Consider the following 24568-nt stretch of genomic DNA (forward strand, 5'->3'; position numbering starts at 1 on the left):
ACAGTGCACATGCTCCCAATTCCCAGCCATAAAAAGCCAGGAATCTTCAGCAACTTTTATTACGTTGTGTAATACTGTATTTATTGCATTTTATTGTAAAGTTTTATGAAATGCAGGACAGGAACATTCTAAATACACAAACAAACAAACAAACAAACAGGAGTGGTCACATATGCAAGCACCCCCTTTGGGCATAGCAGCTCTGAAACCAGTTGTCTGTCTTTGTTAGCTAGTCTAGATCCAATCACTTTCATATATCTATACAAGAATAGCATGTCTAATATGTTGCTCAACAAGGCATTGTCCCTTCTGCTTGCAATCCACTATGGAGAAATGTCATCTCAACTGATTAATAGATCTCCAAAGAAAGTAGCTCAGACCGTATGACAATTACCAAGAATTAATTTCGTCATTAGTGTGTGTGTGTGTGTGTGTGTGTGTGTGTGTGTGTATATATATATATATATATATATATATATATACATACATATATATTCTAATGATGAAATGTTACTTCTTGGTAATTTTCATATGGTCTGAGCTACTTTCTTTGGAGGTCTATTAATCAGTTGAGAGGTCTATTAATCAGTTGAGAGATAGATAGATAGATAGATAGATAGATAGATAGATAGATAGATAGATAGATAGATAGACTAATGACGAAATGTTACTTCATATATATATGAATGATTTTATGACAACTTAGATCCTGAAAGGAAAGCCTCTACCTGGGAGTGAGGGGTAGAGAGAATGGGATCCAGATTCCATGAAAAAAATTGCTTCCAGTTTCCGTGTAGCTTTAGGCCATTCTACAATAAAATATAACTATTCAGAAAGCCCACAATTCCTGAGTCTTAGGAGAGATTGCCATTTGATGGAGTGCAGAAGCCTTGATGAAGGGCTGACTTCAACAACGTGCCTGTCATGTTAGATCTCTGAATTTTACAAGCACAGAAAAGAGAAATATTTCTACTACAAAAACAACATTTAAGTTACATTAAGGGTTTGATTTAAAACCATGAAAGAGAATAGTTAAGCACAAAAACCTGGATTGACACTACAAGCTTTATCCAGATTCTTACTGAGAAAGGGGAGGAGAGAGAGAGAGATGTCAAAATAAAAAGTAAGTCAATTAACATGGTGACAAATGTGTGTGATTTATTAGTGGAATAGCCTGTCAGATTAACGCAAAAGGATTATGGTCTAGTAATACAAAATATCCATGTGTTTCTTTTGCAAGGGCAAGTTGAAGTTAGTGGGGTAATCATTTTGGAGGCCTCTAGGACAGAGTTGCACTTCTCCAGCCTCCAGCTGTTGTTGGAATACAACTCTCATCATCCCTGACCACTGGCCACTGTAGCTGAGGATAATGAGAGTTGTAGTCCAACAGCAGCTGGAAGGCTGAAGCTGTCCAGCTATGTTCTATGAGAAACGTACTTGAATTAGAGAGAGAGATGTGTAATTTGCCCTGCTCTTAAAGAGACCCTGTTTTGTTTGTTTGTTTTCATTTTTGTTTATAGTTGCACCTAGCCTTCTTCAGCAGCAATTACAAATCCTCCTGAGTCATGAATACATCACTTTTCTGTCTCCATAGCTTCATTCAAAATACACAAAAGTTAGCTGAAGAGCCTAAAGTGTATTGAAGTACATTATGAAGTTGTTGCTTTAAGTGTCAGCTGGTGGAGCTATTACAGTGCTTAAATTCCTTTATAGAGAACTCTGGTTGCAGGCCGAATACACACATATTAACCCTTGTGGAAACTATGATGAGAGATGTTGAGGAGTGGCCTTAGAATGGTTAATGAGGACGTGTGGGGAAGCCAGGTGAAGTCTGACTAGTTTGAAGACAGAATGGGGCAAAAGTGAAAGGAAAGGAAATAACAACCACATTCACACGTAACATGGAAACGTCGTTTGCCAAAAACGCGATTAATGTTTCTAACCGTGAATTGCATCACAGGCAGTTGTCCAACTGCAGCCTGGCAATCTCTATTTTCAAGGCAGGGGAGTCTCTCCCTCTTTCTGGTCAGCCGAGGCTGCATCCCAGCAACCTCTGCAGTGTTCACATCTCCACTACCAGACTGCTGGAAAGGAATCAGAACGTCTGTAGGGTGGCAGCCATTGTCCACAGTCTTCAAGGGGGCGTGCCAAGCATGACCATGCCTTTTGGGAATGGCCTTCGGCAGGGAAAGGCCATTTAAATCCCTTTAAATACCATGCCTTGAAAGTCTTTCTTCTGACAGCAATTGCACTGCTGCTCTTGTAAGAGCCATGCAACAAAACAGTCTCACACAAGCACAGTTTCTGGTTGGGGGGTGGGATGCTGAGGGTCAGTATTTTTCTGTTACTCAGAAAAAGGAAAGAAACATGATGTCTTCCTAGGAGGGGATATGTATATGGGGGAGGGAAACGGATACTGGGGTCTGGTCTGACCAAGGATGCTCTTGCGATGGATCACCCCAGAAAAGCAGTCCATGGAGACGAAACCACACTCCTGCTCCTGTGGTGGCTTGCCACAAGGCAACTAGATCTCCCATGTGAGGGCCATTCTACTGGGGAGGATCTTAAGCTCAGCAACCTTAGATCTTACATTGGACTGCATGCTCATGAGTTGAGCTAGACAAGAAAAGGGGGACCTGTTTGTGTGGGGCCCCCGTTTTATCTGGCTAATGATAGATCTTTTGCACAGTGATTCCTCCTCTCCAGAGAAACCTTTCATGCACCCAAGGGAGATTTTGGTGCTCCACATCTCTGGGCATAGGCAGGTCGACAGACTGGGGAAACACCAGGACCAGAGACATATCTTTACTCTCATTCAAATTTCCCAGATTCTGAACCACATTTCAGTGTATGCAGATCTGCCTCCACAGGGAATCATGGAAGAGGGGGACCCCAATTTCCAGTGACCTCAGGAGAGCGGGGTCGCTGTTGTAGGAAAAAATAGAGAGCCAAGGGGCTACATTGACTGCTTCTTCATGGCAGTTGCCAAGACAGAGAGAGGTGTTGCCGGGGTACCCATATCCATGGCTTGCTTGTATCAAGCAACCAGGCTGGGTGGCATCTGCCATCTGGCCTGCAAATGTGTCTCCATGGCCTGACACTCTCATGAGAGAGTGGTCTGTGGGAGAAGAGATGTCATCACACATTATTAGTGATTCTGCCTGACACCTTTGCACCCACAGACAGTTCTTCTCATGAGATGTGAAGGGGTATCCCCATGGCCTTACACTCTCATGAGTCAGCAGTCTGCTCAGGAACAACATCCATCATCATCAAACATGTAGATTCGCTCCTTTCACTGGAGGCAATGCTGATCCTGCTGCCCAGCCCTTCTCATGAGTAAGCCTAGGACCACACGTGTTACCACAAGTGGAAGGGATTGTGGCTCTCTTCTGCAACATTATTTTGCAAAAAAAATAGAGCAGAGCCATTCAAGAATGCCCGGATGTGGCTGCCCTTTAAACCCAACCCCTGGTATGGCCAGCTTGCCATGTCTTCCTGTCACATGGAGCTAATGGGGTTGCCCTGTTTATGTTGCCACCATGACTGCATGTACTTATGAACATACATCTGGATTGCTTCATTTTCAGAGAGCTAAGCACATAATGCCCATCTTGTCATACCCCTTTCTCTCCTGACTGCCAGGATGGGGGGAACAGGGTGGGAGGATGGCATGCCCCCTGGTGACTTTCTCATTTGACAGGCTTGGAAGCTTGGGATGGGATGTGGTGGCCTCCCTGTTACTGGGCAACTGCTTTCTTAAATCAGAGAAAGGGAGTGGGGCAAGTGTTCTGAGAGGCGACCAGCAAGAAGTGTGGAGTGCTTCTTCTGCAGGCATGGAGTGGGCATAATCCCAGGCAGGTCTGGGCCACCCTCTCTATGATTACGGTTCCAGAAACTGCACAAAATTGTGGTTATTCAGAAGGAACTATGCCACCTTCTAACATCAGGTTGGAGCAGCAAAACTCACTACAAAATCAGAGAAGCGAGTTGGGGCGGTATACAAGTGTGATCATACATACATACATACATACATACATACATACATACCAAAGGTTCAAATTGGAGTTTGGCAAGGGACACCGCAGATCGCTTGTGCCGCGAAACCATGGTTGCACGCATTCAGATGTTCACAAATTCTCTGCCCCATGTAACTGAAGTTTTGTATTACATGTGAAAGCAGCCAACATGAAATGTGACAGCAGCATTAGTGCAGGCACACCTCAAAGCACTCACTTGCACTATCCTTCCCTGCTGTTCTATTATCTATCCTATTACCCCCGTTCTATTACCTTGTGTGTAATGTGAACCCACCTTCTGCAAAAAGAAGTACAAGGAGACTGCTGGGAAGATGGTAAATAGCTTCAGTGTGCAGGTGCAGGGTTTGTTTTGGGTGGTTTTTGGTGTATTTTTGGCCTTGCTACCTCATCTCTGCCTGTTCTAGTTATCTGTTCCCTCCCTGTTCATGCTTAACTTGTCTAAGAACTTAACAGCCCATCAGGAGCAGACCAAAAGTCCATCTAGTTCAGCATCCTGTTTTCCACAGTGGCCAGCCAGATGCTTCAAACAGATCCTGAAGGCAACATCCTAGTCCTGTTTTTACCATCAGCACATGGTATTCAGTGGCATACTGCCACTGAACATGGAGCTTCCATTTAGTTCTCCTGGCTAACAGCCATTGATAGACTATGAATATGGCTAATCACCATCAAAAGCAGTTGCCATCATCACATCTTGCAGCAGTCAGTTCCATACATTATGAGTACAGGTGCCCTCATCACTCTTGGCTTTGTCAACCGCGGTTCACATATCCATGGATGAGTCCTAGAGACTTCCTTCTGGAACGTCTGAGGGGGTTGAGGGTGGGAGGCATTGTTTTACAGTGGTTCCACTCCTACCTCTCGGATAGATTCCAGATGGTGTCAATTGGAGACGGTTGCTCTTCAAAATCTGAGCTTAAATATGGTGTCCCTCAAGGCTCTGTACTTTCTCCATTGCTTTTTAACATCTACATGAAACCGCTGGGAGATATCATCAGGGGATTTGGAGCTGGGTGTTACCAGTACGCTGATGGCACCCAGATCTACTTCTTCATGTCTTCTTCTTCAAGGAGCTGGCATATCCTCCCTAAATGCCTGCCTGGAAGCAGTAATGGGCTGGATGAGGGAGAATAAACTGAAGCTGAATCCAGATAAGATGGAGGTACTTATTGTGTGGGGGTCAGAACTCTAGAGACTATTTTGATCTGCCTGTTCTAGATGGGGTCACACTTCCCCAAAAGGAACAGGTTCGCAGTCTTGGATTCACACATCTCCCTGGTTTCTCTGGTTGAGGTGGTGGCCAGGGGTGCTTTCTATTAGCTTCGGCTGATACGCCAGCTGCACACGTTTCTCAAGATCAATGACCTCAAAACTGTGGTACATCTGTTGGTAACCTCCAGACTTGACTTTTGTAATACGCTGTACATGGGGCTGCCTTTGTTATGTAGTCCAGAAACTTCAGTTGGTTCAGAATGCGGCAGCCAGGTTGGTCTATGGATCATCTCGGAGAGATCATGTTACTCCTTTACTGATGGAGTTACACTGGCTGCCAATAGGTTCCCAGACAAAATACAAAGTGCTAGTTATGACTTACAAAGCCCTAAACAGCTTAGGCCCTGGGTACCTAAGAGACCACCTTCTTCATTATGAGCCCCACTGCCCATTGAGGTCATCTGAGGAGGTCCGTCTCCAGTTACCACCAACTTGTTTGGTGGCTATACAGAGACGGGCCTTTTCGGTCGATGCCCTGAGATTGTGGAATGCACTCTCTGCTGAGATACGATCCTCCCCATCTCTGCCAATTTTCAAAAAACACCTGAAAACCCATCTTTTCACCCAAGCTTTTTCAGCTTCCTAAATTTTGGGGGTTTTAATATCTGGTTTATTTTAAAATTAAAAACCCGATTTTGGGGTTTTAATTGTTGTTTTAAAATGTTTTTAAATTGTTAATTGTTATATTGTTTTTTAAATTGTTTTGGCTCCTTACTGTTTTAGTGGTTTGTTTTAATTGTAAACTGCCCTGAGACATTTTGTAAGGGTGGTATACAAATCAAATCAAATCAATCAATCAATAATAATTCCTGGACACCATTTTGGAGCACAGAGCCATTTTGAGTCTCTTTCCTTTTTAAAAAACAATTTTTTGCTGAAAATTCAGCTGATTGGGGGGTTTTTGTGAGGTTTTCTGGAGCCCTGCAGTCCAGGAAAGCAAGGTACTGTGTATAGTTCTACTCTTATTTCTCCCCACTTCCCAATTTTTAGGCATGTTTCAGCATTTTCTCCTGTTGGGAACCTAACACCCCAATTCCCATAGAGCTGAGTTATGTAATTGGTGGTTTCCATATTCTCAGCTATAGGCAAGAATGGAACTCCCACAACTAATGAGGGCCACCTATATGTGAAGCATTTATGCCCTCATCCTGAGTCAGACAATTCTGCTGACATTCTGAGTTAGTCCTCTGCCTAGCTCAGGTCAGGATAGTCTGTTCTGATTGGCAGCTGCCTCCAGATCACAGGCAGTGGTCTTTTCTAGCAGCTACATACAGTAAATACGTGTGGTACAAAGAAGTCTCCACAGCCTTTTGAGGGCAAAGCAAGACCTGCTCCCTTGCAGTTTGCCAGAACATTAATTTCACTGCAGGCTTGCGTCACAGCACAGTTCATGGGCATGAAGACCGGGAAGCCATTTTTGCTTCTCTCTCCTCCTTGCAAAATCCCTTTGCACCTCTAAGAATATGTCCCTGAGGCTCACATTTCCTTCAGGTACATATTCCTGGCAGAGAACAGGACTTTTCACTTCCCCCTCCCCTCTCCTTACATGCTGCACTGCAAGGAAAGCCTTCAGTGCAGCTTGTGTCCCAGCTCCCTGGGAGAGTGGAGCTCCTGCTCTATACCCTGATAATAATTTTCAGGAATGTGACTGGATTATTATCTATTACCCTGAAGGAGCAGAGGACAAGGAATGGCTTGTTGGGCTTATCATTCTATGGCAAGTCTATCATTCTATGGCAAATCTATCGGTACATGGCAGGTTTAACCATAAGACCAGAAGGGTTGTCCATTCTGTTTCTTCTAAGTCATTTCACAAGGGAATAGGGAAGACGTTGAAGTGGGGCAAGCCTTTTGCCATAACATACCCCAGGCATCCAACTCTTCTTCCAGAGGCTGAAGAATTTCTCCCTTCCTCTGCAGTGCTAAAAAAATGGGAAGAAGGGAAGTTCAAGAATGGGCTAAAAGAATTCTAGAAGCCTGAACTGGAAACAGGAAGAGACTTGTGTATTGGAGTCAAGGTTCACCAGAGCTGAACGGCAGAACAAGTATTCAAGGGTGAGAACCTGAAATACTAACATTACCATAGGGAATATGACACCTCCAAAGATGAGCAAAGTGACTTTTCTACACTACCTAATAGATACGCCTGCCCCATAGAGATCTGAGGTTAAGGGCAGAGCATCAACATCAGAGATGTTGGCTTCACTTTCCCCCTCAAATATTCAGGATATTCTCATTTATCACATCCATGGTGATATTTAAAGTATGTTTCTGATTTCTATCTCTGAACCTCAGTTAGCATGATAAACTGCAAACTATACCATCCACTTCCACAAAAATATGATACTTCAATATCAAAATTGTCTTCAGATCACAAGAATTTAAGATTTGTGTTTGTTTTCCAGTGATCACAAATTAGAGAGCAACACAATTCAAGCAATCTCAAGGACTGCTATGTGCTTCCCTTCCCCCCCTCAATATGAAGGAGACAGGACTATAGTAACCCAGCTAGCAGCAGCACTTTCGTCACTTGAAAAAAAATCCAGCTGTTGCTCCTGTCTGTGCAAAAGGAGCTTTCAGGGACCTGAGGCTGAGGTTGACTGGTAGCAGGAGGGAATTGTAGGTGTTGGCTTCCCTAGACATACACATTTATTTCAAGGGGTGGAGCGGCGCCAGTAATTAAACAGTAATGGGACCCCTGAAGAGCTCACTTCTGGTGTCTCAGCTCAAGTGGTCTTGTATAAAATGGATAATCTTGACCCATTTTAAACTGGCTTCCTGCTTAATTTCAGGAGACTGGTGGACAACCAGTCCACTGTTCTGGTAGACAACCTCCACTGAGAACCAGACACAGGGATTATGTGTTCCTGTTGGTTCTGCAGGACCTCTTGGTGGTCCATACTCTCAACCACAGACAACCTCTTTGAGCTGGGGCTGAAAAGCACTGTTTTGGGCTGTGTTTGTTCCAGCTGATCAAGAAGGTACTCCACTGGGGGACTACCTTTGAGACCTACCTTCGACTGTTTTGGGAGTCCTCTAGAGTTTTTTCTTCACTCCCAAGTTGTTTAACATCTACATGAAACCACTGAGAGAGCTTGTCCAGAAATTTGTGGACACCATGCATACAACACCAAATGCACCTAACAATGGGCTGGTTTGTACAATACTTTGTTCATTGGCCCTACTACACAGGATAAGTGTGTGTGTGTGTGTGTGTGTGTGTGTGTGTGTGTGTGTGTGTGTCCTTCGTGTATACATTCTTCCCTCTCCTAGAAGGCAGGGGTGCCATTCATTAATCACATGGTAGAATAGTTTGTCTGAACCACTCCTCTACACAGCCCAACTATTATTTAGTATTTGAATGTAATGTGCATGGACATACCTCATAAATGAATAAGTGATGCTGCTTCATGCCAGAAGAAGGAAAAACATGCGTGCTCTGGGCACACACAGGCATATGTGTAATTATCCCATGGAGTTGCACTGGCAGATGAAGTATCATCATCTGAGCCGGTCTTTGTAAACCAGTAAGTGGATGTTCTGGTGGGCTGAAGATGTGGCAAACAAACTGAGACTTAATTCAGACAAGACAGAGGTGCTGCTGATTAGCAGGAAATCTGGCTAGGGAGAATAAGTTCAATGTATTTGGATGGGGTAGCTCTCCCTCCAAAGGAGCAGGTGCACAGGCAGGGTGTGTTCCTGGACCAAGCTCTGCTCCTGTTTGGTCAGGTGGCAACTGTGGCCAGTGGTGTGTTTGCACAACTTCCAGCTGCAATCCTTCTTTGAGAAGGCAAATCTGGCCACTGTCACCCATGTGTCAACATGGTCACATCATGCTGCAGCATGCTTTATGTGAGGCTGCCCTTGAATACCATTTCAAAACTGCAACTGGTCCAAAAGACTGACAGCAATGCTATTAGGTGATTCATGGATGGGATATATTGGACCATTTTTATTAGAGCTTCATTGGCTCCCAGTTCTGCTTATGGGTGCACTTTGGGGTGCTGTTTTGAGCCCTAAATGTCTCAAGGATTGCTTGCTGGGTGATTCTTCTCATCAAATCTGTTCATTGTGCTGACCCCTGCTAAAGCCTGGTTGTCATGGACTTGAGAACCGGACCTTTTCAGTGGCTGCTCCCCGACTTTGGAACTCTGTCCTGTGTGAGATACATATTGCTTTATTGGTTTTTATGTTCCTGTTTTCTCTTGTTATTTGGACTGTGGTAGTTACTGTGTGTTTTAATGTTAATCCTGTTAATGGTTTTAATGATATTTTCATGTTTTTGTACACAGCCTTGGGGACTTTGGATGAAAGGCAGCCTAGAAATATCAAAATAAATAACCAGACCTGCTTGAGCAAATGAGCTGCATCATGTGACCGTATGGGGCCCACCCTCTAATCAATGCACATTCACTTGAATAGAGTTCTTACGATCTGTGAGAAGAGCTTGCGGGCGGTCTGCGGGGAAGGAGGGTTAAATGTACCTTCCCAGCAGACGATCGGATCTTAGTCCCTGGGCAAGTGGACTGCCCACCCAGATGAGCAGTGGCTCCCGCTGCAGCTCCTGGGGTCGGGGTGCCGGGACACACCACCGCTCACCACAGCACTACCCCAGAGCCCAAATAATGCACTGTGATGGTGCGTAGTGCATTACTGAGATCCCTCCCTCCCACAAGTGTGCCAACAGCAGCTGACTCATGATTCAAAAAATGAGGATAAGGGAGTGCTTGCTCCCTTAAACCCGTTTAACTGGGAGGCTACTTAGGCGGGTTTGCTGCCATGTAGCCGCCGGGACTGGGTCTGATTCCAGCGATTCACACAATCGTGCAAAACCAGGCTGGGCTCCCTTCGCCCAGTTTTGCGCACCTGCATGAATAGCCTCAGTGTCTACAAGGGGTCCGTAGCTCAGTGGTAGAGCATTTGCTTTGGAAGCAACAAATCTCAGGCTCAATCCCTGGCGGCATCTCCAGATAAGGCAGGGAAAGACTCCTGCCTGAAACCTCGGAAAGCCACTGCCAGTCAGTGTAGACAATATTGAGCTAAATGGACCAAGGGTCTGACTCCGTCTATGGCAGGTCCCTATATTCCTGTGTTCAACACATATATGCAGTCCATGCACACATTCACTTACCCTATGTAGGTCATGAGAACAGGGCTAAAAACAATACTTGGTAATTAACACCTAGCTTGTTCTTAATGTCCACAGCCTAATAATCACAGCCTTTGGTTTGTTTAAAGGTCCAGGATCAAGCCCTCTGTGAACTCTCTTAACATCCAAAACTAAAGACATATGAGTAAGTGTTACAAAGTAGTAGATACTATGATTTCATTTTTCTGGCCAATCTGCACATACCAGTCCATAACACCATGTGTGTAACAGGATATGCGGACCACCTCATTCCACAGATGCTCAAGTGAGCTCACCTTTAGGAATGTTTACCCAAGTTCTGATTATAATTGCACTGCCTGCCTCTCTCCACTTAGGATTTTGGGGGGGGGGGGCTTGATTGGCTTGCAAAGGGAAACCAACAACCCATCCCACACCAATAATCAACAAAAGGGGTTCCTCCCCGATAATCAAGAGTGTTTATTATCATTACAAGACTTCTGCCATACAATCACTTCTTAGTTAAGAAAAAAATAGAGTAACTTTTCAAAAGGAAATAAAATGTCAGTGGTTTGTTTTTCCAATATGTACATTTCAGCAACATAATGTACTGCAGAGCTGACGCTACAGATGGTTGCGGGGAACCAGAAATGTTTCCAAGAAGCAGGAAAGATGTACTTTTTATATCTCTTACCCAGGGCTAATACTTTTCCAGGAGCTTTTCAGGACTGATTAAAGTGGAGTTCCATTGCCTCTTGACGACTCCTTTAAACCTGAAAGAAGCAGCCACAGGGGCCATGCTAATTGTGATAAATGCATACTAATTAAGTGCTGGAAGTTGCATTCACAGTTCCAAAAGGTTTTTTAAAAATGGGGGGGGGGATTAAGTGTTTGTTAAACCCAACCTGGTAAATAAGACCCACACCCTTCTCCACAGGGTAAAGGGCATACAGGGCCAAAAACATGGCCTCAGTCTGCTCAGGTAGTTGTCTGCCCCCACCTTTCTTAAAGCATCCCAGTTAATTATGGCACATGTTTCAATTAGTGCTGCAGCCCTGTGATCAATGACCCACATGTCTTTGAAATACAGGCAAGACGCACAGCGGGATTTCTCCAGAAACGAGTTCACGACAAAACTGTGTTTAGGTTCCAAAGGGTTAATCCCTTCAGATGTGTAATTTAATACATCATAACTGCTGAAAATTGGAGTCCGCATAATTTATTTTCTTTGGTATGGGCACATTTGCCTCATGTTTGGCTGTGGGCTGACTTCAGAGAGACACACCTAAATCTCTCAAGGGTCCCATGTGGCCCGTGTCAGTTGTACAGCAAGCCTGTGGTACTTGGACGGCACCCAAGGATTAGGTGTTCCTGTGAAAGGGTTTTTTTGGCTCTACAAAAGCACAAGAATGTCATGGGAATAAGCTGCACTCCTTTCCCTCTCTCCCTGGAAGGCCACATATCAACGGGGTATCTAACCACTCAGAGTTGGGCTTTGCACAAAGGTATACATTAAAATAAATAGAACATGTAACCAGAAAGAACTGAAAAGGGAAGGAGCTTTTGCTAAATGGAGGCAGGAAACAATTGCTTCATTGTGAGGAGCGCTGAGTGTTGAATCGCAGAGAGCAGCTCCATCTACAGGAACATTTGCAAAATGTGTGCTTCAAGAAAAGTGAACTTAAGAAATACTCCCTCTTGCCCAACTTTTTACAAACAATCTCCCCACCCCCGATCTCTCTCACACACAACCCTCTGCAATTTCATTCTTTAAAAAACTAGGTTTTTAATTTGTAAAGAATGAGCACTAAGGAAACTGCTTTGCCTGGATATCTACAAAGTAGATATTCCTGTGGTTTTCTTATGCTTATTTCCAACCATATTATTTTTAAAATTCATTATTATAAATGTTTTAATCCATTTCACAGTGGCTAGCAGAAGGCCATATATTTGCTGCAGTCTGGAGCGGGTTCAAGACCTTTCAGTCAGGCAAGGGCTGACTGTTCATCTGAAGTGTATTCTGGGGGGGAAAACCCCATCATTTTGCTCTTCAAATTGCTTCTGTTTAAGAGGAATACTTGTTCGTAGAGCCATCCTCCTTTGTTGTTTTGCTTTTCAAATCTTTCATGCCCTCCTAACGGTACATTATGCTTTGCCAGTGGAAGCCATATGTTTCACAGAAAGGCTTGGATCACAAGGGAGAGTGGGTGGCTCAAGGGACCCGTAATGGGATCTGAAACCTTTCCCCTCTGAGCCAATAGTTTGAAGCTCTGCCAGGGGTCCTGCTGGCCTGGAGTACTCCACAGAAGATTGAACCCCCAGATTTCTAGTTGCTGCTTTAGAATCTCTGCTTTGGCCATATTCATTAGGTGATGAAAGCTGGAAATCATGCTAGTCTGATCTAATTGTGGAAATCTAAACTAATTGTACCAAATTGCATTCTCAATTCTTTCTCCTCCCACCTCTGGTGCACTGCAAATCCAGCTCTTTGTAATAGTAAGTGCAAATTGACACTAACTTTCTAAGTGTAAATTGAACCACTTAATTCAATCTCAGGATCTTGATAATGTCGGGGCAATGGGGATAATGAAAAACTCTGAAACTAGAACATTTAGTGTTTCAAGCAATTTTTACACTGGGATCTTAAGTTGGCTGTGGACATATTTAACCTTCTTAGAGAGTGGAGGTAGTCAGCCTTGGCTCTTGAGGAGGTTTTACAGACAGGCCTTTCCGCCCCCACCCGAATCCACTCCAGATTGGAGTGTGCCAGTTCGCTGGATTTAACCCAACCTCCTTGCGGGCTATCAGGGACCAGGACAGAAAGGGCTTTGTTTTTCTCAGAAGGGAGGCTGCGAATTCTGGCTTAGCCCAAGTTATGTCCAGGGTAAAAAAAAACCCCTCTATTTCCAGCAGCTTTTGAAAAAAAATCCAGGGCTTCTGCTTTCTCGGAAGGTGCTGATGGAGGTGCTGATGGCTATGTGAAGGAGGTGCTGATGGCTATGCGAATGGTCCATCTAATCCCTCAAATTAAAATGCCTCAAATCTGCAGCGAAGCAGATTCGCTCTTCAGAAACCCTGAGGCATAGAGCCATGTGTGAAAAACGTTCCGCTGATGCTGAAGTACAATGTATTATAGCTGAGGATGATGGGAGTTGTAATTTAGTAACAGCTGGAAGACCAAGGTTGCCTACTCCTGTTACAGAGAGTGGACCAGTTTCTAATCTGTGCCATGCCCACATTGCACACAGGTGAGAATCCAGCAAGTGGGAAGAGAGTGACACACAAAATCCCACCATGAGACCACTCTTAACTGCCCTCAGCTTATTTGACATCCTGATCCTTTCTGAACTGGAAGAGGTTATAGTGCTTCCGTAACACCGTGCAACTTGCACAGGTCAGGTGCAAGGAAGCTCTCAATTCTCTTTCAGTTTTGTTTGAAATGAGTGGTCAAACTAGATGCTAGGTTAAGCCTGCATTATGCCACTGCGTGCATTTTTCTGTGGAAAGTTGTATGCACGTGGGGGCCCTGCCAGAGCCCTGATCTATATTAGTCCTCCCCACCCCTGGCACAAAATATATTTGATCGGTGAAAAAGCTCCCACTGCTGAAAGTAATGCCTGGTTGAGTCAATGCAAGGGATAATAATGGAACAGAAAGCTTGAATATAGGGATACAAACGCCACCATTAGGGCTACAAAGTGAAAGAAATTAGCAGATCCCCCATAATGCCAGGGTTCGCCCGTCCTAGAAATGATATAGCCCTGTTCATGTGTTATAGGAAGTGTGGCTGCTGGACCTTAGGTGTAAATAGCTACAAGCACTGGCCAGACCTCTCCACCAACACTTTCATGAACTCTGCCTCTATGCTGCCCATCAGTACAGCATTTATCTGAGGAGAATGACACTGTACTCCAGGGAGATTTCTCCAGTGACACTGTAAACAATGGGACACCTGTGTCCATGCTCTCTATAACACATGAACAGGCCAGGCTAATACTGCATCCTCATGTGGGAAAGCACTGGACTACCCGATCTATGAAACAAATCTATGTCATTGCTTGTCTCACATGGTGTTTGGTTTCAAACAAACTGAAAAGATACATAGCCCAGTTCAAGAAAACATATTATTAGGAGCTCTATTTGTTTGGCTAATTTCAGAAGGGCAGAAGTCCCACATTATTGGTGGATTGATCCCAAAGAGCTTGAATAGTTGTTTTAGCTCAGACAGGGAGACAGAACTGAAATGCTGGCTGCAAGGGAAAGTTTTCACCCTCTGATTAATGTTACCTAGTTTACAAAGGCTCTTATCAAGAAAGCGTTCTAAATTAGAATTAGCTAGTGATCCAGGTCTCTGAAGCCCAGGGACTGGAAAGGAAGATTTCTTAATTATACCAGCAGGGGCTTGATTTCTGTTTCTAATACAGCTGGTGAATGTTGAATTGAGATGGTGGTGGTGCATTTTATCACAGGCACCATGCACTGACTCACACATGCATGTTCGGTGCTTGATAAATGCAGTTCATGCAGAAAGTTGCACATGTGAATTGTTCCTCACAGAAACAGCTGCCAAGTGTTCAGGAGTGTGGAGGGAGGCATAATTTTTTGGTCTCTGTGTCATTTGCCAGAGGGTTGTGTTAGTGTGGAGTGCAAAAGAGATAATGATGGATTACCTGCCTGAAATTTTCAAATAAAAGCATCATAATTTTCACAGAGGCCGCCTTTGGACATTATGTCAAACCTCAGGAAACCTTGCCAGAGGTTTGGGTTCCCAGTCATCCGAATTTGGAAACTTTCGGTCACATCTGAAAAGCGACCCGAGGTTTCAGGTCATAAACCTTCTTCTTCTTCTTCTTCTTCTTCTTATTATTATTATTATTATTATTATTATATACTTTATATCCCACTCTTCCTCCAAGGAGCTCAGAGCAGTGTACTACATACTTAAGTTTCTCCTCACAACAACCCTGTGAAGTAGGTTAGGCTGAGAGAGAAGTGACTGGCCCAGAGTCACCCAGCAAGTATCATGGCTGAATGGGGATTTGAACTCGGGTCTCCCCAGTCCTAGTCCAGCACTCTAACCATTACAACACACTGGCTCACTCTTAGTTGCTCTTTGGTTTCATGGGGAGTACCTCTGGTTAGAAGGTGGCATTATGTCATCCGAAGGCAGCCACTGTTTCTTACCAGAGTTGAGGGTAGAAATCTCCTCCCTCTCTCTGTATCCAGTTGGCTGCCACGGCTGTCCGCCATTAGATGGAAGAAGCCCACACAGCCAGTTCCCCCCGTCTCAGTCTCCCAGACTCCAGATCAGATTGTCTGGGAGTGTGGCAGAGGGAATCGGTGGGTCCAACAAACCTACAGTTTCCTGTTATGTGCAAAAACAGTCTTAGTGTGCAGGACTGAACTGTGTAGCGCATGCATGTTCCTAAGAAGCCAGGTTGCTATGCTGAGCAACCGCTCTTCACCATTGCTCTCACAAGTGCCTGGGAGGGCTGCTTTCATATCTGCATCCTCCGTGGAGCTGAAGTAGGCAGCTTGTTGGCTGCAGAGCAACATGGCACCTTGGCAACTGGGCAGGGGCAACTTTAGAACAACTTGTTTGGGGGAGCAAAGGAGTGGCAACTGAGGCGTATCCAGGGAAAATGGTACCTAGGGAAAGCACTGAAATTGCTCCCCCTGTCCAAACATCTGACACCCATCTTTCTGATAACTTGACCATAAAATCACCTGAAAAATACAAGTCAAGCTTGTTAACCTTTTAAAATTTCAAAAACTATTTAGCAGTGGACGTAGCCAGACCAAAAAGTGCTAGAAAACTACACATTTCAGGATGCTGGGGCTCATGAAATACCCAAATATACTATGTGAAGGTGTATTTGGAAAACTAAACAGAAGTGCTTGTCTAATTTTCTACTATGCATCATAGCATCACCATTACATAAGTTTTAAAAATAAATGGAGAATTTGACTTTTCCCAGATACTCTGAAAATAATTAAAGGATATGCTGAGTAAACTGTGTCACTGCTTGGAATATATTCTAGTATTTCAGAAAAACAGTTAAAATGAGAGAAAGAGAGAGGAAGAAACTCCCAGTGGGCCTTAATACTAAGGATTTCACAATGATTCAAAGACAAACTCACCATTAATAGCCATATGATTAAGACATCACATTTAACTCACTTATCACAAGAAGCAAAGTAAGAGCAAATGAATACAATCCTAGCTCATAAGCTTCAGCTCAGTATTCACAAGCCCTGATTCTCTATACATAGTGCCAACTTGAATATGTGTACAGTGACATATTATATTATATTAAAAATTATTTTTACCTGTAGCCCCTTTGGGGCGCTTCCTGTGGGCCATGGGGGGACTGCAAAGGTTACCCCTCCCTCCGCTGGCCTCTAGGGCCTCACAGGGACCATTTGAGCATGTGCAGTGGCCATTTTTTAAAATAATTGTTTTCTTTTAAAAATGGCCACTGAAAACAAAATGGCCTCCGTGCATGCTCAAATGGCATCTGCAAGGCCTGGCATGGCCTAGGGAATCACAGTGGCCATTTGGGCATGCACGGTGGCCATTTTGTTTTTGATGGCCATTTTTTAAAAAAAATAATAATAATTTTAAGAAATTGCAACCCCTTCAAGTGGTGCCCGGGGCACATGCCCTGCCTGCCCCACCCTAGATATGCCCCTGGGTGGCAAAGAATGTTATTAGGTGAGGATTTTGCTATACATTAAATGCTTAAAGAGGTAATTAATGTGGTTAGGTTATTTACTTAATTAATGAATATTAATATGTCTGCTGTTGTGACAAGAAGCAAATCTGTCTACAATTTTATTCAAGTCAATAGACATTGATAACTTTTCCCCAATACCTATGATAGCCAGTGGAAGGCAAGTCTTGCTGAATGCTGGAGTACATGTAAAAGGTAAACTGTGCCGTTGAGTCGGTGTCAACTCCTAGCAACCACAGAGCCCTGTGGCTGTCTTTGGTAGAATACCGAAGGGGTTTGCCATTACTGTCTCCCTCTCCTGGAGGACTCCTGGCTGGCTCCCATACTCAGAAGCAGTCTCTCGTCATCAGCTGCCTTGTATTTAAATGCCCCAGTGCAGAGCTGACGGGGCTTAAAGCCTACTTCCAGCCCTGCGCCCTTCCTGACCTTGCTTCCTGTTTCCTTTTTCCTGCCCCACCCAAACTAGCTGTCTTCCTGGAGCTGTTTCCTGTTGCTCTCCCTGCCTTGTTCTCTCAGCCCCACTGGGACTCAACCAGTCTGGACCCTTCTCATTTCTACCACCCTCTGAAAGTGGAAAAAAAGCCCCGCAGAAGGAATGCCACACCCTTCTCCAGACTCCACAGGGCCACACAAGCAACCAGGTAACAACATCCTGACAGGAACCTAACCTGCGCTCCTTTTCCATAGCAATAATGCCTCATTATTCATGATTCTGTTACTCACAGAAGTAGGCGAGGAATGGAACCCCCGTGAGTAACAAGGTTCTCTTGTATTTGCTTTTCTTTGCATTTTGTTTCCTAAAAAGCTCTAAAATTGTCAATGGCTGTTTGCTTGACATTTTCAAATGTATTCAGAAAATTGCCCAGATTCCTCTTAGAAAACACTGATCGGCCGCCCACACAACTGCCGGCTCCATCATGGAGCTTGTGGGAGCTGCAGGGATTGGGGGCTGCATGGCCCCCAGAAGGTCCAGGATGCCCCACATGAGTGCATGGGGCATCCTGGAGAGACCCCCCAGGACCGGAAGTCTTGTTTCAGCCTCCTGGTGGAGGTCTCCTCATGTGTTGCTACAGCGTGGAGCCACACCGTAGCAATACATGATCACAAAAACGGGGTTAGTGAAGTGCTCACTCTGCTAACCTTGTTTACAGGGAGAGCTACAAAAAGCAGGTCATCTGCTTTGAAGAAACCGGGTTTCCCTGCAAGCCGGGTGGTCCTCATGCTCGGCCAAAATCGGGCTAGGCTCCCTTAGCCCGATTTTGGCTGATTGTGATAATCGCCTCACTGTCTTTTGGGGTTAGGCCAAACTTTCTTGTCTGTTCTCCAAGCTAGTTTTCTCCTCCTGTTCAAGACCATACAACAGGAAAGACTGAGCTGGGGAGAGAGATCAGAATCAAGCCAACTGAAATCTTCAGGGGAGATGAACATGCATCCCCCTAAATATGGGCCACATTTGCATGTAACACAAAACCTCAGTTCCAATGGACCCACAGTTCTGCTCCCCCTTCCCCCTGCTCTCATGTCTAAATTCAAATGTTCAGGAGCAGTCTCTCTGCAGTCAGTGAGACTGCAGAGAGGTGGGGGGAGCTGGCTGTGTGGGCTTCCTTTACTGTGTGGGCTTCCTTTTTGAAGGACAGCCCACACAGCCAGTCATGCTGGAATTTAGGGAGGAGCTTCCTCTCTCAACTCTGGTTCCAGGGCCGGCAGCCTGTGGTTCCGAATTCAAACATAGCACAGGCTTCTGGGAATCTTGGGTTGCAGCAACAAAACTCACTACAACCCAAGGTGTTCTATTTCTGGACCCTTGGTTTCTTCACCATGCCAGGACTCTGGTTCCAACTCATTCAGACAAAACATCCGCAGAACCACAGGCCTGTATAACTGCAGTTCTGCATTACATATGAATGCAGCCATGGTCTCACTCAGCTCAGTTCATGACCAGGAAGAAAGCTAAGGAGTTGGTCTGGCTCCTGGGAAATTAGAGAAGTCTTCCCCTTCCTGGCTGCACTGGCTTCTGCTGCTTGTTCTGGGGTAGAGGAGTGCATGAATGAGCCTTCCTTTAAACAACACTTTGAAAATAATTAATTCTTGCTATAGGACCATAACATACTGTGACTTTATTGTCTGACATTTTGCTGTAAATTTCCGGTCTGGTGGATGAGGGAGTGGAAGCAGTAGCATGAAATGTTGGAGGAGAGTGCCTGGTATCCCTTGTTACCCCTTGGAGTCATGCCTGCAACTGGGGATTCTCCTTGCATGCACTTCCCAACAAAGCTCTTTGTCTTGCACTAGAAGCAAAAACACTTTCTGCTGCTCCTGGAGTCTTGTTGGGCCCGGCCCCGCAGTGGCTCCACCCACAGCCCTCCCATTTATCAATGTTTTTAAAAACAAGGTTGGCAAACACAAGATGCATAGGTTGCTCATTTGCCCACGGTGGGGAACTAGGTGATTGTGCAGCCCACATGCCTGCCGTTAACACAGCCATGGGGGAAATGAGGCAAAACAAGACCAGTGGGGCAGGGAGACATGAGGGGAAAGGAGCCTTACCTGTGGCTTGTTTTCTGCCCTGCTTGCTCCATCCGTACTGTCCACCACTGGCAAAGCCTCTAGAGTATGATATGGAAGGAATTCTGAAATCCAATCCAGGAAGGCATCGCATATTACCAGTACAGCGAAGGCTTAGCAAGAAGACCACAAATAGAAGGCATATAAAGTGAGCACCAAACACCCTTGACATATATCTGTGCTCTACCTGTATGCTTTCCCTGATTAGGAAAGTGAACCCTATGATGAACCCTATGATGAGCTCCACCAAAAGAACTAATGTAATATCAATATCAATGCTACTCTTTCTGTCAAGAGGCCATCTGGTGAGTACAAACGTTCCATTCTGTTCCAAAGGGGATGAAGGCCAACCTGGGCACATCACACCTGAAAGCAGCCCTAGTTTGGTTTAGCCTTCTTTGTGCCTATGCATAGCTTGTCATTTAGTCAGAGGCTTGTGCCTTGAAGTGCCTGTCCCAGGATGACCAGAGCCACACTTCTCCCAAGAATGCCTGCCTGCCGAGACATGGAGATGGACTCAGCCAGGCAGCAAAGTGCTCAGGACACAAGCAAGACCCAAACAGACGACTCATACCTGCACCCCAATGCACCTTCTGGCCACAAATTAATTGGGAGTCCTTTTATGCTTTCCCCAGCTAATGCTGCCTTAATGAACAACCATAATGGTCTCTTCCAGACTAGCTGTGCAAGTATGTTGGTGCAGTCAAGTACACCATTAAGGAACAGATTGCCAGTACACCGTAGGGAAAGACCATTGAGCAGCAGCAGGCCTCCAGCACCTGCCTCACCACTTGCCCCATTAGCAGGCCAGCAGGAGCAGTGCCTGTGCCTCTCCCACTCTCTTTGTTAGGCAGTGGGTGGGTCATGGAACAGGAAGTGAGAGCAGAAGATGCCATCTTCAGCAGGTAAAGGGGTGGATAGCGGCTTGGAGGGACATGTGGGAGTAGGCAAGGGCTTGGAGCAATATGCGGCCATTAAGGGAATGGCTTAAGAGGGTCCTCCTATGGCGAAAAGACTGTTAAGATCGCATGGGGAAGAAGAGAGCTGGTAAAGTCCCATGGAGATTGAGCACAGGGGGATTGGAAGGCAATGGGGAACAGCGAGAGTTCAGATTGCATGGCAATGGGGAACATTTTGGTGTGTGGCGTGCTTTGTATGTTGTGTTCTTAGGAATTGGGCAGCAACTCACTTCAGCTAGAATATCAATAAGAGCTAACCATTGCTTTCATCACTGTTTCAGACACTCTAGTCTTTTGTTATAGACACCTGTTCCTTTTTTCCTTTCTTTTTCACTATAACTGACCACAGATTTATGAGCTTAGTGCGATTTCAAAAGTAAACTTGTCAGCATTCTTTGTGCCCAAGTTTGTCTTGGAATTTCCAGACTAGGTTCTACCTTTGCAGCCCTGCAGGTTGTGATGTGGTCCTGCAGAAGCCCTGCCAAGCCTGGAAATTCCAGGTACCCTCTTTGGCTTCACTCCTCCCCTTCGAGGGTTTCTCCATCACAGCAGACTTGGGGATGTAACTGCATTTCACCTTTCCCTCCTCCTTCCATCTCTTCCTTTTCCTCCCTCCCAAATCTTAAAGCTGTTTCAGTGACACCATGGTATTGTCTCCTTCTGTTGCCTCCCTTCAATCAAATAACTTCCAGCCTCTCCACTTCAGGATGTTCCTGATAATCAAGGACAGTCTACAACCTGCCATTGTATCCTCATTTCTTCTAAACTAAAACACTCTCTCCCATTTGGATTGGTTCTGGCTTTTCAACCCTGTTTTGTCTTCCATTCATGCTTTGCGGTGATGCTCCACCATCCATATTTAAGGTGCTAGCATCTGGAGCAGCTCTATTGGACAACCTCTGGCAGGCCAGAAACTTATGACTGCAGAAGGGGAAAGTTTCCTTTACTACTGGACTAATTTCCTCAAGATGATTCATGTTCCTGAAGGATACATTTTCAGGACACACAATTTATGTTCATGCATGTGTAGGATACAAATGTCCCAAGCAAATGTAGTAGCAATACTGGATGATAATACTGGGCCTAAATGACCAGGACCTAATAGGATCATTCCTGGTGCAGTTAGCCATGCTATGAAGGAGCCAAAAACGTATACCATAAGACATTTCTTTTGTATGGTTGATCTAAACTAGGGATAGCAATACTTCATGTTAGTGTAGCACTTCTGCGTGTTTCAAATGACCATCATGTTATGCAACTGCGATTGCATAATTTTAATTTGTAGCAGAACAGGACTGTTCTGCAGCCCCGCAGGCAGTGTTTGAGACACACAGTGGCATGGGTGGCACTGAATTGCCCACATCATGCTGCACAGAATGTGAGCCACTGTACATACATGGTAAGTGTGTTGAACATAATGTGTGAGCAGGGCTTCATAATGAACTAGTCTTGTTGACATTTCTCACCTAAAACAGTTGGGTGTCTTTGTTACACACTGTACCACTGGGTGAATTCTAATTAAAATATCTTTACTGAATGCGTATAACGTCACAATCAGTAGATTAGCCCTAAGGATTAGCCCTCTCAAGTTCTCTTGCACCAGTTTAAAGTTGCTTCCCCCACCCACTTGAAAAGCCTGCACTTAATAAAATGTCTCTTCCCACCAAATCAGTATAGAAGCAACTCTGCTCAGAGTCTTCAAAGCTGCTTCAATGTATATCCTGCCTGGAGTAATAAGAGCGGCAAAGCTCATCTGCTTCCTTAATTTACTTGCCCAGTGCCACCCCCTCCCCGTTACCACACACACACACACACACACACACACACACTGTCCCTTTGCTAAGCTCTCATCCAAGGAGGAGGAATTTGTCTAGAAATAAAACATGTCCATCTCATCCTGAAATATATTCTTTTGATACTGGATCATTGAGGACTTAATCTCAAAAAATTCCCATTGACTTCAATAGTCTTTGGATCAACCCTCTAAATTGTCATATGAAGACCTTGCCTCCTATATTATGTGCAATGTACAGCTTATGGCTCAATGCAAGAGATTTTTATTTTTTAAAAAAATATTACTTAGTCTTGGAATCCTGGGTTTCCCCCCCACCCCCGACACAGAGAAAGAAATAGCTAGAGATTAAACTTCCATCTCCAACCCCTTGAGATGCTCTAATAAGCTAATCTAGTCAGTAAAATATTGGGGGGGGGGGGGAATGCAGCAACATACATCCATAGCTGCTTTTGACTACATAGGAAGGGAATGATGTCAAAGGCCTATTCGTTTATCTTCTTAACACTCTTGGACACAATCCCCAAAGTCCTGGGTTCAATCCCCAAGTAGGTCATCATCTTTCTTTTCTCCCTCCACCACTGGAATATTTGACATCTGCTAACAACATTTTTATTCCTAAGAGAGGAGACCTCTGAACAGAAGTTGAAGTTTATTTATTTAAGAAAATACTTTTCAAACTTAAGAGATTTGTCCTACAGTGCAGTCTGGATAAATAGGACATGGCATTCTAGATCATATCTTGAAAGTTAGAAAACTGAGGGTGAATTTGCTAAGAATGAATGAGTTTTCCTCTGATCACATAGAAATCTAGAGAGCTTTTAAAATCTTCTCAATGTTTCTGAAAGGATTGTGGGGGTGGAACAAATTAGTGAAGCACCCTCTGACTAGAGGAAAGGAGAGCTGGTCGTGGTAGCAAGCATGATTTGTCCCCTTAGCTAAGCAGGGTCTGCCCTGGTTGCATATTAAACGGAGACTAGAAGTGTGAGCACTGCAAGATATTCCTCTCAGGTAATGGAGCCGCTCTGGGAAGAGCAGAAGGTTCCAAGTTCCCTCCCTGGCAGCATCTCCAAGATAAGGCTAAGAGAGATTCCTGCCTGCAACCTTGGAGAAGCTGCTGCGGGTCTGTGAAGACTATACTGAGCTAGATAGACCAATGGTCTGACTCAGTATATATCAGCTTCCTATGTTCCTAGGACTAGGCAGCCCTCTCTGTCAGTTCCCCATCCGCTTCCCAAGTAGGGGTGTGCAAACAGGTTGGAGGTTGAATGTGTTTGATGTCAAACTGATTCGGTTTGACCATTTGGGTTCAAACCGAACCACCCTTTGTTCAGTCCGACTTTGAATTGAATGGACCAGGCAGTTCTGTGCATATCTCTATTCCCAAGCCAAAAACCATTCCATTTGAAAAGGGAAAGGAAATAACCAGTGGCAAGGATGGGAGAGACTCTGTGGGGAAGATGGGAAATGATAGGAACATAGGAAGCTGCCTTATGAATTCTGGTCCATTTAGCTCAGTATTGTCAACTTTGATTGGCAATGGCTTCTAAAAGGCTTCATGCAGGAGCCTTTCCCAACCCTATTTGGAGATGCCAGGGATTGAACCTGGGACCTTCTGCATGCAAAGCAGATGCTTTAACTTTGAGCTATGATCCCATCCCCTTAAGTCTCTAGCAAGGCCCCTTATATCTCTAGCAAGCCTTATTAGCCATGTCATCACATTTCTCAGAGGTGAAGGCTTTGGAAGAGACAGCAGTGACCCAAAGAAGGGCTTACTTGTGGCAAACTAGGTAGGTTGAAAGTTGGATTCGAATTTAGAGGAGTCTGGGCTCAGCTCAAAATGGTGTGAGGTTTTTGAACTGGTGGAGTCTCCTCCAGTTTTGAATTCACCCCTTCACTAGAGTTTAATTCCACATGATGTTGAGCCTTCTGCTGGTTTATATGTCTGTGCATCGTTTGATTTCTCTCCCATTAGGGCTGGTTCATATACTTAACCCAACTAGAATCCTCTTTGTGTAGTGGAACAATATGTGCATGCCCCCTCTTGCCCCATCCACTATGCACTTAAGACAATATGTGAGATGGACACTCTATCCAGA

Source organism: Hemicordylus capensis, chromosome 1 (genome assembly GCF_027244095.1).
Source record: "Hemicordylus capensis ecotype Gifberg chromosome 1, rHemCap1.1.pri, whole genome shotgun sequence".
Classification (NCBI taxonomy): domain Eukaryota; kingdom Metazoa; phylum Chordata; class Lepidosauria; order Squamata; family Cordylidae; genus Hemicordylus; species Hemicordylus capensis.